The sequence below is a fragment of the Oryx dammah genome, unplaced genomic scaffold, assembly GCF_014754425.2.
Source record: "Oryx dammah isolate SB20612 unplaced genomic scaffold, SCBI_Odam_1.1 HiC_scaffold_1, whole genome shotgun sequence".
Taxonomy (NCBI): Eukaryota; Metazoa; Chordata; class Mammalia; order Artiodactyla; family Bovidae; genus Oryx; species Oryx dammah.
In genome coordinates, this window is record NW_024070185.1 from 12665768 (window position 1) to 12682619 (window position 16852).

A 16852-nucleotide genomic window follows, 5' to 3' on the forward strand; every position below is an offset into this window, starting at 1 on the left:
TTTTACAAGAAACCACCAAAATCTCTACCAAAGTAGCTTTATCATCTTGCATTTCCACCAGCAATGAATGAGAGTGCTCCATATCCTTACCAGCACTTGATATTGTTAATGTTCTTGATATTGGCCATTGTGAATAGATGAGTAGTGGTATCACACTGATGTTTTAAACCATACATGTTTTTGTTTCGGCTTGTCAATTTCAGTAACAGCAACAACAACAACAAAAAGGCCTGCTGTGGTTTTTAGAAAACTTGTATGTAGTGAGCAGTGGGCAAGAATTGTTAGCATAATAAAACCTAGTCTTCCACCCTCTCTGGCTGACCATCTTAACAATAATCTGAATTTTTGTTCAGCCAGTAAGCTCCCTTAAAAGAAATCGAAGACATGCTTTCATCTTGGTGAGAGTGCATCTCCAAGCAAAGGCTCCTTTATTCTGGTCATCCTGAACCAAGTGGTTGAATATTTCAGAGGTTTTCTCCTTTGCCCAAACTCTACCTAAAAAAGTTTTGAGAGCATGAAAAAATAAATCTCTCCATTAATTTAAATCATCTTCAGTTTCTCTCAGCAATATTTTGCAGTTTTCAATGTATGTCTTTTACTCTTTTTGTTAAATTTATTCTTAAGTAATTTTTACTGTAATGTGATTTTGAATTTTCATCAAAATCATTTTTTATTCCTTTTTTGTATGTTAATTTGTTCCTGCAACCTTGATCCTCTCACGTATTTGGTCTAGAAGTTCTGTGTGTGAATTTCTTAGGATTTGCTAAACACTGAATCATATCTTTGTATATAAAAGTAGGTTTATGGTTTCCTTTTCAAATTGTATGCCTTTCTTTTTATTTATTTTGTTTCACTTTACTCTTTTACCTCATTGAAATCTTAGTATAATGTTGAATAGGTGGAAATTACAAAACATATGTTCTTTTTAGAAATGGGGATGCAAAATTCAAATGAATAGCAATAAAGAAATGCAGGATAATTATACATTTAATCATGTATTGTCTAGGATTTTTTTTTTATGTGTGAAAGTAACATATATGCTTACAAAAGGGGTTTCTATTAGAATCAATTCCTGGCAAAAGATGTTCAAATGACTTAGAGCAAGTTTTTTGGAATTGAATTAATATATCACAAGGGCTTATTTAAAGGACAGTGGCAAAATAAAATGGCAGTAAGCGATATTATCAGTTTGTCACTTTAATCCTAATGGATTTAAATAAAAACATTTTTTCAATGAGTTATCTAATTAATAGATGTTGGTAAATAATTTCTAAGTGAATATATACTCAAACATTTCTCATGTGTTTTTACATTTCAAATTTCATTCTTAATCACGTATAATTGAAAAATAAACAAATAGGAGGGGAATGAGGGCATTTGTGCTCAGGTAAGGTATCCCATCCTGTTCAGATCTCCCTGGCTCTTGAGGATGAGGGGTGGCTGTTCTGAGCTTCACTGCTTACATAGCTTGCTGCTGCCATAGAGAGTGGGAGAGAGACATGATGCTGGCTCCTGGAGAGCCTGGTAGTGATGCTTATACACCAGCATTCAGAGCCACAGCAGGATATAGGATGGGAAGTGTTAGTCACATTCGCTTGTGACCTGTATGCTCATAAACTCTGAGGTTAATATATTAGACTTATCAGAAAATTAAACATGAAAAAAAGCTATATTTAGATATTTTTCAGCAACAAAGAACTGATCAAAAGGTCTACTTGCCTATGATCAATTACCATCACAGAGTATACAATATTCTTTGTATCTCTATGGTGATTTCCCCTCTATATACACAGATAGTATATGTAGCTGTAGTGAAAATAACAGGCACCATGTAAGTGGAATTTTGTGATAATTTAGAGAATGATACCAAGCAACTGTCTATATCGTGCTTGTCAGTGACTAATGGGAAACAGATGTCTAGCTGGGCAAATAGTATAAATTCTCAGTCCAGATTTTATCTTGGCCTCCTATTTTTCAAAGGTAGGTGTTTTGCAATTGACTTGAAAAGGACTAAATAGGCTATTAGGGCTTGATCAATGAGCACCCAGTGACCCATGGCCAAGGTGGCTTAGCGGACTGTAATCACTTTCGGAGCACCCAACTATGCCAGCTCTGACACTTGCTGCTGTCACATCAGCCAATTCACAGCAAGGCAGGAAGCAAATTTCTACTTAGCTATTGCTAGGATTCATAGCACTTCAGCAAGGTTCAGTTCAGTTCAGTTGCTCAGTCGTGTCCAACTCTTTGCGACCCCATGAATCGCAGCACGCCAGGCCTCCCTGTCCATCACCAACTCCCAGAGTTCACTCAGACTCACGTCCATCGAGTCAGTGATGCCATCCAGCCATCTCATCTTCTGTTGTCCCCTTATACTCCTGCCCCCAATCCCTCCCAGCATCAGAGTCTTTTTCAATGAGTCAACTCTTCTCATCAGGTGGCCAAAGTATTGGAGTTCCAGCTTTAGCATCATTCCTTCCAAAGAAATCCCAGGGCTGATCTCCTTCAGAATGGACTGGTTGGATCTCCTTGCAGTCCAAGGACTCTCAAGAGTCTTCTCCAACACCACAGTTCAAAAGCATCAATTCTTCGGTGCTCAGCCTTCTTTACAGTCCAACTCTCACATCCATACATGACCACAGGAAAAACCAGAGCCTTGACTAGACGGACCTTTGTTGGCAAAGTAATGTCTCTGCTTTTCAATATGCTGTCTAGGTTGGTCATAAGTATTTCAATTTTAACAAATCAAGAAAATCATTGTAAGAAGAGTTAAATACTGTAATATTACATATTATTACATTACATATATTACATATGTATTGCATTACATATATTAGAGAGAAAAACAGTGGAAAGAAGTAAGGTGGAAAGGCAACAAGAAAAAGGGAAAGGAGCTTGCATGAACAAGTAATGAAAGTGTTTAGAAAAAAAAATTATTTTAATTAAATTCTGCAATTCCAGTGTACCAGTAAAAGAAAGAGAGGTGGATTGAGGAAGAAAGGAAGGAAGAAAAATAGCCAGAATAAATAATATGAAATTGGTTGTCCAACTTTAAACATGAGTTTCACTTAAAACAATCTAACTCCAAAATATATATTCAATCCAAAGCATCAAGCTCTTGGCTTGCTGAAGTCCTTCCAGAACTGCAATTCTTTAAAAATAGTTCAGTTTTAAATTTTCACCAAAATTTGAGAATCTTCTTGGTTTTCCAAACAACTTCTATGACTGCTTTCATTTTCCCTTCCATGTTAATCATATTTAATGCCAGTAGTGTTATATGCATACATACATATATATATGTATTTTTCTGAAAGTGAAAGTTGCTCAGTTGCGTTTAACTCTTTGTGACCCATGGACTATAGTCCGTGCATAACTCCAGGACAGAATACTGGAGTGCGTGGCCTCCCTTCTTCAGGGGATCTTCCCAATCGAGGAATTGAACCCAGGCCTCCTGCATTGCAGGCAGATTCTTTACCAGCTGAGCCACAAGGGAAGCCCAAGAATACTGGAGTGGGTAGCCTATTCCTTCTCCAGTGGATCTTCCTGAGCCAGGAATGGAACCAGGGTTTCCTGTATTGCAGGGAGATTCTTTACCAACTGAGCTATTTTTAGTTAAGCTTTAATTTAAAAACTTTACAATAATGTGGTCTACTCTTGCTTCATATCTGAGATTTTCTAAAAAAAAATAAATAAATGACCCAGGCGAACTCTCACAGAATGTCTAGTGCATTATTCACATGAGAACTAAGACACAAAATGACATTTCCTTTTTTACGACAAGACAAAGACAGGATATTTTCTTTCTTTCTACAACTGCTATAATTTTACATAAATAGGCTCCCTGCCATTCCCCAGGATTCAGGCATTTTCTTTCTCAATAGCTTGGCTTACACAAGAAATCCAGACATTACCTATCTAGAAATTTTATCTTAGGTTTACAAGAGGCTCTTCCTAGCCTAATGATGCCAATTGTAAGAGTGGCAGGTTATACTGGCCTAGGTTTCTCCCTTTTCAGGAACTGAGCTTCAGGATGAGACTATCAGGAATTTCAGACTCACCAATTCAGAAGTTGATTTATTTCGTGCATTGTCCAGTTCCTGACACAGAAATAAAATAAATGAAATTTGCTTAGATGAATTCAGAATAGTAATTTTGTTATGTTATGGATAAATAACTTGCAAGAAAGCATGAGTTACACCTGAATTAGCAGACCCCTTCTAAAAGAGAATATTCAGAAAAAAAAAATACAAAACAGTGTATTGGGGCAAAATAGAAGAGATTTACTAATGGATAGCTATGTAGTCCTAGACTGCTTAAATCTCTAGCTATTTATTTCCAAAATAACTGGGTGTACTCTTGTATACTGACTTCATTTCCTCACACAGATGACCCTGAAGAGAATTTATTGATTGTAGTTCTTCTTTATCACTTGTTTGCCAATGGAATTTTCCATGATTATGTAATTAGCCTAATTTTTCAAGTTGCTTTTTATTAAACTATAATGTATACTCTAGAATAATCCATTGTAATTTGTAGGGGCAAAGAGCTCAGTTAGAATTAAGATTTCTAGGTTCTACTGTCACCTGAATACTGGTCAGTTTTGAGAACTTAGAAACTTGTCTCTGTTGCTTCCATTGCAAGAAATAAATATTACTTATTAGATGTACTTATCCATTTGGGATGCAGTTTAGATTGTTTATGGACAAGAATAACAGTTTGTTCTCAGAATAATTTTACAAATTTAAAAATTATCAAGAAAACCAAAAGCTGTTGTTTATGTCTATCTACTGTAGTCAAAATTAAAACTGGAACACTAGAAAACATAGATATCTGTAATACTTTATTTTAAATGGCATGATAACCTTATATTTTGTCAGAAAAAAAGCATTTTTACAACATATATTTTCCAAATCAGAAAATTAGTGAACAGAATGTTTGGCACCATTTGATATGTCTTCAGGTTTCTTTCATTATTATTTCTGCTTGTGCATTGTCTGTTGTGATATGATAAGTCATGTAGCCTTGAAACATTTGTTGAAACAGTTGGGAAAGAATGAGAATAAAAATAAAAGAATATTGTGTAAGTATAATTATGAAAATAAACGTAACCTCATTAATACCTTGAGAGTGATCCAAGCTATGGTTTGAGGACCACTAGACTATAGTATCATTGACTAGAACTTGAGAACTATTAAACAGAATATACTGCCTGTTTTTTATAATGCAGGAAAGGAAGTTTTAAAATGAAGAAAAGAATGATAGAAAGCCAGATGAAACACATTATTATTACTAAGTTTAGTTTACTGAACGCAAAACTCTCTGGATTAAAGTCCCAACTCCCGTCTTGGACAGGGACCTAAGGATCTCTTTGTGAGCAAAGACTCAAGACGTTGGCTAAAAATTTTGACATTGGCTAAAAATTTTTTAATTAAGTAAATCATTTTATGACCAAAAATATATAGTGTCCAGTAAAAAGGTCAAGTCTGAGATTCCAGCTGGAAGCCAGTGATAATTTCAACCAGAGAGGCTAAGTGAAGGTGGGAATCAAGGCAGCTACAAGGTGAGCTACAATTCAGAGTGGCTCCCAGAAGGATGTCTGTGTTGAGAAATTGTGTGTAAGAGCATTGATAGGAGGCAAAGATTCTGGAAAATTTTCCAAAAGTGCTGGAATAGTGGGGAAAGCTCTTACATGTTAGCACTTAAATAGCTCTATTGGTGAAAATAGCAAAAGGGATTAATTAACAAAATAGTTTAGAAATTTCTTTTTATATTTTTGAAAGCTGGTGTGCTAATAATTACATTTACCAACAACACCACCCCTTTAAAAATAAAACTGGAATGTCATGCCAACTGGCATGACAGTCTCTGTAAGGAAAGAATTCTGGGAAATGAAGAAAAGTTTACCTTTTTTCATGCAATTATTAGCCAGAAAAATCTGTTTGCTCTGCTTTTTACCCATCTGTTGCAACTTGCTATAAAATTATTCATTAAACTCCAGAAGAGGATTAGTGTGTTTTGATACCAGAGAGATTGCTGCTGCTAAGTCACTTCAGTCATGTCCGACTCTGTGCGACCCCACAGAATTAGGCCTTTGCTAACTGTTGATGGCATTTAGAAGAAGATTTTGGTTAAGTCTATTTGACCACAAAACATCACAAAAATTAATAACGGGGTTCCTTCAGATAACAAAACATGACTAAGAGTATTACAGAAAGGCTAGAGCCCAAAAAAACATTAAAATGTTTCCATACAACTACATGTATCTGCGTAAAAGTGGTCAGATATGCAGTGATTTTATTTGTTTATTCTACAATAGAAAATTTCACGGGCACTTATATATAGCTGAGAACACTTATACTAGTTTGTGGTGCTTATTTAAGACCCTCCATAAGTTTTAATGAAGTTGGGAACAGGGTTATATCCTAGGAAAATTAATTATCAAAATAAAGAATAGGCATTTACGGTGAATCTACTGTGTATTGTTTTAAGATCTAATTATAACAAAAATAAACCCATCAGACACCACAACTCTCTGATGATTATAAGTTAAATTGTGTGTGTGTGTGTTTGTGTGTGTGTGTGTGTGTGTGTTGTATAGTGCTAGGGGAGTGTTTGCCTCTGATGAATGTATTTGTGTAAAAGAATCAAGAACTTATTCTGTGATGAGATATATCCTTAAGATAACCTTATTTTAAAAGCACAGTTGAATTGTGTCTTCATACTTGAGAAAACCTTCAATGAGCATCTGCTTCTAAAACTAGGCTTTGAGCAGAGGTCAAATTGGATCAGATCCATAGGTCAATATGGATCAAATTTGAGCATGATCCAGGGATGGGGTAGTGCTGGTGTGAATATTGTTATACAGGCCAGAGAAATGGTACAGGTGAAAGCAGTGTGGAGATAATGCATACACCTCATCAGAAAGAAAATAATAAAAAGAGGTGTTATTTGGATAACATAGAAGAATTAATATTTATTTATTTTAAATATATGAGGAGTATGAAGCAAGAAATAAGCTTGGATTAGCAAAGAAGGACCTATAGAGATGTTTAAATTGTCACACAGAGGAATCTAAGCTTAAACATTATACATTTTTGTTCATGACATTAATAACAAAAAGTAGTATATTAAGATATTTTGTGCTGGATGTGTAGGAGACCAGTAGAAATTAAAAACAAGCCATTAATCCTTTAAATCAGTTGTCTTTTAAAATAAGATTCATTCCTATAAGCTATATATCTCAATTCATGAGCATACAGAAAGAACTTTAATTTTTAAAAATTCTCTTACAGTTACTAATTACCTTTATTTGGAATGTTATTATACTTAACTAGCACCTGTTTATATTTTATAAATAAACATGCAAAGAATGTTCAAACTACCACACAATTGCACTCATCTCACAAGCTAGTAAATAATGCTCAAAATTCTCCAAGCCAGCCTTTAGCAATATGTGAACTGTGAACTTCCAAATGTTTAAGCTGAGTTTATAAAGGGCAGAGGAACCGAAATCAAGTTGCCAACATCCACTGGATCATCGAAAAAGCAAGAGAGTTCCAGAAAAACATCTATTTCTGCTTTATGGACTATGTCAAAGCCTTTGACTATGTGGATCATAACAAACTGTGGTAAATTTTTAAAAAGATGGGAATACCAGACCACCTGACCTGCCTCCTGAGATTTCTGTATGCAGGTCAGGAAGCAACAGTTAGAACCGGACATAAACAACAGACTGGTTCCAAATAGCAAAAGGAGTACGTCAAGGCTGTATATTGTCACCCTGCTTATTTAACTTTTATGCAAAGTACATCATGAGAAACGCTGGGCTGGTGAAGCACAAGCTGGAATCAAAATTGCCGGGAGAAATATCAATAACCTCAGATACACAGATGACACTGCCCTTACGGCAGAAAGTGAAGAGGAACTAAAGAGCCTCTCAATGGAAGTGAAAGAGGAGAGTGAAAAGTTGGCTTAAACCTCAACATTCAGAAAATGAAGATCATGGCATCCGGTGCCATCACTTCATGAGAAATAGACGGGGAAACAGTGGAAACAGTGTCAGACTTTATTTTTCTGGGCTCTAAAATCACTGCAGATGGTGATTGCAGCCTTGAAATTAAAAGACACTTACTCCTTGGAAGGAAAGTTATGACCAACCTAGACAGCATATTAAAAAGCATAGACATTACTTTGCCAACAAAGGTCCATCTAGTCAAGGTTATGGTTTTTCCAGTAGTCATATATGGATGTGAGAGTTGGACCATAAGGAAAGCTGAACACCAAAGATGCTTTTGCACTTTAGTGTCGAAGATACTCTTGAGAGTCCCTTGGATGGCACAAAGATCAAACCAGTCAATCCTAAAGAAAATCAGTCCTAAATATTCATTGGAAGGACTGATGCTAAAACTGAAGTTCCAATACTTTGGCCACCTGATATGAAGAACTGACACATTGGAAAAGACCCTAGTGCTGGGAAAGATTGAAGGTGGGAGGAGAAGGGGATGACAGAGGATGAGATGGTGGATGGCATCACTGACTCAATGGACATGAGTTTGAGTAAACTCTGGGAGTTGGTGATGGACAGGGGAGCCTGGCATGCTGCAGCCCATGGGGTCAGAAAAAGTTGGACAGGACTGAGTGACTAACCAGAACTGATTTGCTATATAAGGAATGCAAATGTTAGAGCTATTGATTCTGTCTGAGAATGTCATTAAAAAGCTGGTGTTTATACATAGAATTCAAACCCTTCATATCTCTGTTATTTAAATATTTACTAGTTTAGGAAAAATAATTAAAAATAATAATTGCCACTTGCCTCAAGGAATACTGTTTTCTATATTAATTTTTTATTCTTCCTGTCATAGGAAAAATGTGGGTTGCCATTTATATGTATGTGTGTGTATATATACATGTATATATATACACACACACACACACACACACACACATATATTTACATATACAGAGTATATATAAATCCATACACAGAGAACCCAAGACAGAAACTTAAGAATTGGATAACTTCTTATATCTATATTTCTGTATTTGAAAAAATGAAACTTGAAAGGGAGTCATTTAATGAATTATTCTATTATTCATATCAGAATTTTTTTTTTTTACTTTATTTTACTTTACAATACTGTATTGGTTTTGCCATGCATCAACATGAGTCCTCCACAGGTGTACATTTGATCTGCATTTTATTTGGAATGCAACTCTAAAGCAGTTTGTGGAAATTTATGGCAAGTAGGATGTTTTACTTGTTATATCTTCAGGTGTTTACATTGGGATAAAATGTAAACATTTTAATTCACAAATACTTTCTTCTAAGTCTGTGAATTATGTTTTTTGAGTCTATTTTTTTCCTTTTTTTTAAAGTTCTTTTTGTGAACATTTTTCCATTTCAAGTAATTTTGATTATTTTTTCACATTTTTAAAAGATTACTTTCCACTTAAAGCTATCACAAAATATTGAATATATTCCCTTGTTGTACAATACATCCTTGAACCTATCTTATATGCAATAATTTGTACCTCCTACTCCCTCAACCTTGTATTTCTCTTCACCTTTCCTGGCTGGTAATCGTTAGTATTTTCTCTATATCAATGAGTCTGTTTCTTTTTTGTTATATCACTAATAGTGGATGCCATTTTACATGTTAAAATCAGGGAGTTAAATTATATGGATGTACATGATAATGCAAGTATTTATGCAGTTTTAAGAATTCTGCAAGAATTCAAATATTATCCATTAATCATTTTTCTATCACATGAGATAAATTTTCTTCTGTTATATGCTCAGCAAAATACACATCAACACCTTGTGGGGTCTTTTTTGTTACTATTTAGTCTCATATCATTGGATATCATAATTGATTTCAGGTTTTTTTCTGCATCTTACTGATATTTGGCTCTTTAACATCTGAATGTTTCTAATCTTTAACAGAAAAATTCAAACCTGAATTGGAGATGTGAAGGCAGGTGTAATAGACAATAGAGTGAACCATTTGATATGCCTCTAGAAATAGAGAAAGTGAAAGTGAAGTCACTCAGTCATGTCCGACTTTTTGCAACCCCATGGACTATAGCCTACCATGTTCCTCTGTCCATGGGATTTTCCAGGCAAGTTACTGGAGTGGATTGCTATTTACTTCTCCAGGGGATCTTCCTGACTCAGGAGTCGAACCCAGGTCACCCACATTGCAGGCAGACGCTTTACCCTCTGAGCCACCAGGGAAACCCTTCAGAAACAGAGACATGAAGGTAATTATTATGAGAGGTGGAAAAGTCAAATATATAAGTAGACTCAAGAACTACTGAGATACATTTGCAAGTGAATGATTAATAATGTTATCAACACATATTCAAGGTTTTATCCACAGTCATCAAGGATATTATCACGTGCAACATAACAAAAGGTATAGTATATATTTGCTCTGATGAAATGCTGGGGAGTAAGTTGAAGGGAATTTGAGACAGATTGAGAGTGCAATAGGAATGGGTCCAAGATTAATAAAAATGTCTGCCATGAATGGATGGATGTTAGCCAGTAGTAGTATGAATGCCAATTTTTGCTCCTGCAGATATACTATTAGTTTGTCTGTTTCGCTCTCAGCCACTCTTTCCCTGGTAAGCAGTATGCAGATTCTTTTGTGTCTCCCAGCTCATTCTTCCATTATAATTCATGAGTTTGAAATAGGATTGACTCCACTTCGAAATTCCAGGAATAGACAGACCATGGACTTGATGTGACAAATAATTAATTTTCTCTGTTTCTAGAAATTGGATTCAGGAATGAACGTTTGACTTGATGACAGAAAGATCTACTTAGAATTTGGCTAGGTCTTTTAAGAGAGGCTTTTTATCTTTTGGCTAAAGTGAATTTGTTAGAATGTGAGCCTATCACTACAAAAAATGATCCATAGAATCCTAGAATAAAGCCAAGTGGTAAGAGGAATGAAAAATGGAACAAAGCTAATTCCTAATTACATTCATCAGAATATGCTAAACAGTAAGGTGGAACATCCGTATAATCTCATTATTTGAATTAATAAATTTTATTTGACATGGGTCAGTTTGGGTTGAATCTTCCATCATTTGCAAGTCACAATCTTAATATAACTGACATGTCTTTATCTGTTTGATCACAACCAGGATCCTGTACTGGTGTGTGTGTTCATTACATACCTGATAGATGTTGCTTTAATGGTAGCCTGTGTATGCACCAGACCATGGCAAATTTTCATAGGTGTATATATTCATAATCTCACAAACATTCTTTTTGCATTTAGGGTGTGAAGTTAGGGGACAGATACAAAAGACAGCACATTCATGCTTAGAGGGAAATACTGTCAAAAACAAATATTGTGTATCAATGCATACATGTGGAATCCAGAAAAAATAGTACAGGTAAACCTATTTGCAAAGCAGAAGTAGATAGACATAGAGAACAAATGAACGGACACCAGTGGGGGCAGGGCCAGAATAAATCGTGAGAGTGAGATTAACATATACATGCTACTATGAATGAAATAGATAACTAATGAAAACCTACTGTATAGCACAGCGGTGGTGAGTGGGTAGGGTCAGTACAGTCTGTTTGTGGCACATATATTAAGTTAACCTAAAAAGGCATTCCAATATATAGTAGGTGCAGACAAATACTGTTTGATTTCACTTATACTAAGTACCTCGGGTACCTAGTTTAGTCAAATTCATAGGATCAGAAAGTACAGTGGTAAATGCCAGGGGCCAGGAGTAGAGGGGTGGGGGATGGGAGGGAGGGAAGATGGAGACTTAGAATTTAATGTGGACAGGGTTTCAGTTTAGGAAAGTGAAAAATTTAGAAGATGGATGATGGTAAGAGTTGCACAACAATGTGAATGTATTTAGTGCCACTGAAATGTACAGTTAAATATCATTAAAATATGTTTTATATTATGTGACATTTACTATGATAAAAAAAATTAAAGTGGCTGAGCTGAGTGCATTGCTTAAGAAGTTGTCTGGTTTTACTTCCTTGTGATACCACCATATTCCAAAGTGTTGTCATTCAGAATGTATACATTCTAGAAGGTTAACAGTAATGTCTCTCCTTCTAGAAGGAAGTTAATAGCCAACAGAGAGGCAGCAGAGGCGGGTACTGATACAGAAGGGTGAAGGTATACAAATATATGACTAGTCTTTGAGGCAGCAGGAGGACAGAAGATGGTGCTGACAGAATGTGGAATGATGTCCATAATCAACTGCCTGGTTCATAGCTTGCTAGACTCTGTTTGCCATGTTATAGTTTCACTTATGGGTTGTGGGTTATGATCATCATATCTTAGATTTCCAGTTTTTGATTTGTACCATGATTGCAGTTAGCATATAGAAGTGTAATAGAGTGCAGGAGTAACTATCATTATTGAGATACTACTACGAGAAACTATCTACACATCCGTGCATGGGTAGTTGTGGACACTCTGCTGTTGACTTATGAGGGGAAATGAATACATATCCTTTCCCCTAATAATTTTTATTCTCCATACTTTTCATCCCCACAGGATATAGTAAGTCTCTGAGTGTGGGAATATGTGGGCTTCAAAGGTTGAGGAGAATTTGCCCAGTTGGGGATGGGAAAGGTTAACAGAGGACACCACCTGGAGAAGGTATTTGGAGATCTGAATTTTGAGGTTATCACAGGGAGTAGATCAGAGATGGATATTATGGCTGACTTGCATTGTTATGGGGCAGAGACAAACACAACACTGTAAAAATTTTAAAAAAAATTCTGTTACCTTTATTATACATGAATGTATATATTATATATATATCTCATAGTAATGTTATATATATATAACATATACATATTTATGTATATATATTTTACATATGATATTTTCAGTTCAGTTCAGCTGCAGAGTTGTGTCTGATTCTTTGTGACCCCATGGACTGCAGCACGTCAGGCTTCCCTGCCCATCACCAACTCCTAGAGCTTGCTCAAACTCATGTCCATCAGGTCGGTAAAGCCATCTAGCCATGTCATCCTCTGTTGTCCCCCAGAGAGGATTTATATAAAATATAATATTTTAAATCATAAATATTATATTTTAAATGTAAGGATGAGTTGTATACAGTTATTAAAATTTATTAAAATTAAAAAATTACAATAATATATGGAATTCTAGGGGGAAAAAAAAACATAGAAGTGTAGACTGTTCTAATTAATAGGCCAGTTGGAGAGAACAAGGACATACTATTTAAAGGAATCAAAAAAGATAAAGGACAACTGATTTTTAAAATGGTACAGTGGTTCACAGGTTGTAAAATTGTTTGTTTTTTTTTTAAATATGGTTCTTTAATTTAGATGATTTTTCAGTACCAACATTCCTACCAATGATGTTTTGAAATTCAGCAACCTAATTTCATTTTTCCAAGTTTGATAAATTCCAATTAAAAAATCGCAATAGGCAAAAGGATGATCAGATTAATTTTTGATGTGTCTACAGGGACTCTGCGTTAGAGTTTTGAATCCATTCATTTTTGATATTTTACATCACAGTTAAAAAGGATGGTAATTTTAACTGTGTGTGTTTCTGAGAGTATGAGGGGCCCACCCTGTTTTTGTTTGTTTGGTTTTTGTTTATTCAGTTTAGGATCTATAGGTCTATAGGTTGTGCTTTGAATAATCCTGAAACTCCTTTTCACAAGACTATCTGATTTCACTCAATTGTTTCTTTACTTCATAGTCAGCTCACAAGGTTAGTTCAAATGAATTGGAAGAATAGTAATCACCCTCCTATTGATTCATCATTCTGGTAAACATATCACAAGAGACGAAGATTAAAAGCCCCTGTACTGTGAGGCAGATGAAAGATAGCCTTCTCTACTCCTTTGCAATAGTTACTTCCTTCTGGCTTCTATAAAATAATGAATGTATTTTCTTTCCGTGAACATTTTTGTGTTTAAAAGAAAAAAGTAAATAGTCCATCATGTATTCATAAAATCACAGATGCAAATTCTTTATCTGTGAATGAAGCCATTGGTATAGTAAAAATGCTAACATTTTTTCAAACTAAATTTTGTGTCATGTATATTTCTTTCTTGTTCTACATTGAGGTGTTTTACCAATTAATTAAAAGGTGAAAATGCAATTAAAACCATGTGTTAATGTCTACTTAGCATTTTACAGTTGAGAGACACTTTCATAAAAATACATGTTTAAGACTAAGTAACTCTGTGTAACCTGTCCCCAGCTATAAAATCAGGTTGAGTTAATTTAGCCTGTTGCTGTAAGTGAAAGTATTGCTTCTTCAGCTGTGTCCAACTCTTTGGGAGCCCATGGACTATAACCTACCAGGCTCCTCTGACCATGGAATTCTCCAGGTAAGAATACTGGAATGGGTTGCCATTTCCTTCTTCAGAGGATTTTCCCAACCCAGAACATTCTATATTTGCAGGCAGATTCTTTACCATCTGAATCAACAGGAAAGCCCTAAATAGTTAAAAGTTACTAGACAACATAGTGTGGGTCTCTAGAGCCTGGCAATCAAGGTGTGACTCCTGGATAGCAGCCTCAAATATTGGGGCATCAGACATAAAAAATTTGGGATACCAGGGACATGTAAAAGCTCCCATCTAGGATCTACTAATGGTCTCTAGTGAGGTAGCACAAAGGCACAACGATGGCCCTCACCAGGAAAAAGAGAAAAAAACTCAAACTCAAGCACCTGGAGTTAAAATAAAATAAAATAAAAAATGGTACTGGCAGCCTGGAGCAAGGCAGAGGGAAAGCATGAAGAGTGACCCCAGAGATCAGTCTTCTAAATGTGTGCCAAGCCTGATGCCTGCCCCTTGGACTGAAGCTTTAGCAAATGAGCCTCCTTCACATAAATTCTATAGAGTACCTCTATTATCTGCTGCCTGTTTGCTGAGCCCTGGGATGGGTGAGTCCATGCTTGAGGCCTTTAAGATCCATTTCTCAGGTTCCATAAAACCTTACAAGGGTCTGATGACTGCCAGACCCATTGGTTTTCTTTCTTTTTTAAAAATATAAATCTATTTATTTTAATTGGAGGTTAATTACTTTACAATACTGTATTGGTTTTACCATACATCAACATGAATCTGCCACAGGTATACACATGTTCCCCATCCTGAACCCCCTCCCTCCTCCCTCCCCATACCATCTCTCTGGGTCATCCCAGTGCACCAGGATACAAGCATCCAGTATCATGCATCGAACTTGGACGGATGATTCGTTTCTTACACGATATTATACATGTTTCAATGCCACTCTCCCAAATCATCCCACCCTTTCCCTCTCCCACAGAGTCCAAAAGACTGTTCTATACATCTGTGTCTCTTTTGCTGTCTCACATACAGGGTTATCGTTACCAAATTTAGAAAGATGGTAACGATAACCCATTGGTTTTCAAATCTAGGTATTTCAGGGTTCATCTCTCAGGCGCAGGTCTTAAAGGTTGGAGTGCCCGATGTGCAGCTCAATCCCTTGGCTCCTCAGAGACAGGCACTGGGTTTTGAGTTCCCTCCTAATTGTGGGTCACTACGTGAGGGGTGGGGTTTATGATGAGGTTGTGTCTCAGCTTCACCTGCCTGCTTTGTGGTGGGCTTCTCTCTTCACCTGGTGCATTAGAGTCAGCCAGTTTTTCAAAAGAAGTAATTCTGGCCCATATGTAGCTACAGATTCAGTATGTGAGTGGGGAGAGGTGAAATCAGGCTCTTCCTAGTATGCTATTGGGAACTGGACCACCCCTTCTAAATTCTTAAACCCTGTCAATCACTAATTTATTCTTCACTCTAATTTTGTCATCTCAGAAATGCTGTATAAATTGAATCCTATAGTATGTGATCTTTGGAGATTGGCTTTTGTCCTAAACATAGCTCTCTAGAGTGTCTGCCAAGTCATTGTGTGAATCATGAGTTTGTTCATCTTATTATTGAGTAATATTCCGTGTTATAACTATATTACAGTTTGTTTAAGCATTTACTCATTGCTGTAAACAAGAGGGTTTCCAGTTTGGGACAACTGCAAATAAAGCTACCACAAACATTCATGTACAAGATTCTGTGAGAACAAGTTTTTATATATTTAAAATAAATGCCCAAGAGTACAATTACTAAGTTACTTGATAAGCACTCATTCAACTTTTTAAGACTCTGTTGTTATCCAGAGTGTCTGCACCATTTAACATTTCCACTAGCAAAGCATGAGTGATCCACTTTCTCTGTATCACTGCCAGAATTTTGTTTTGTCCCTGTTTTAAATTTTTCGTCATTCTGACAGATGTATACTGATTTTTTCATGTTAATTCACATTTCCCTAGTGGAAAATGCCTTTGGACATCTATTGATTATTTGACACCTGGATGTCTTCTTCTTGAAATATCTTTTGACAATTTTCTAATTGGATTGTTTGGTTTTTATTTTTTATTTATTTATATTTTTACCATTGAGTTTGAAGAATTATATATATATTCTAGAGAGAAATTCTTTTTCAGACATGCAATTTAAAACTATTGTCTCCCAGTGTTTAGCTTTTCTTTTGTCTTTGATAGACCGTATCTCAGAGCTAAAGTTTTTAATTTTGATAAAGCATAATTTATATTTTTTCACTTAATAGATTGTGCTTTTCTTGTCAAGTCTAGGAAAGATTTGCATAGTCTGATATCCCAAAGAATCTCTCCTATGGTTATTTTTCTAAAGTTTTTCTTGTTTTATGTTTTACATTAATATGCATCATCTATGGAGAAGGCAATGGCACTCCACTCCTGTACTCTTGCCTGGAAAATCCCTCGGACGGAGGAGCTGATAGACTGAAGAGTCCATGGGTGTCCCTGAAGAGTTGGACACA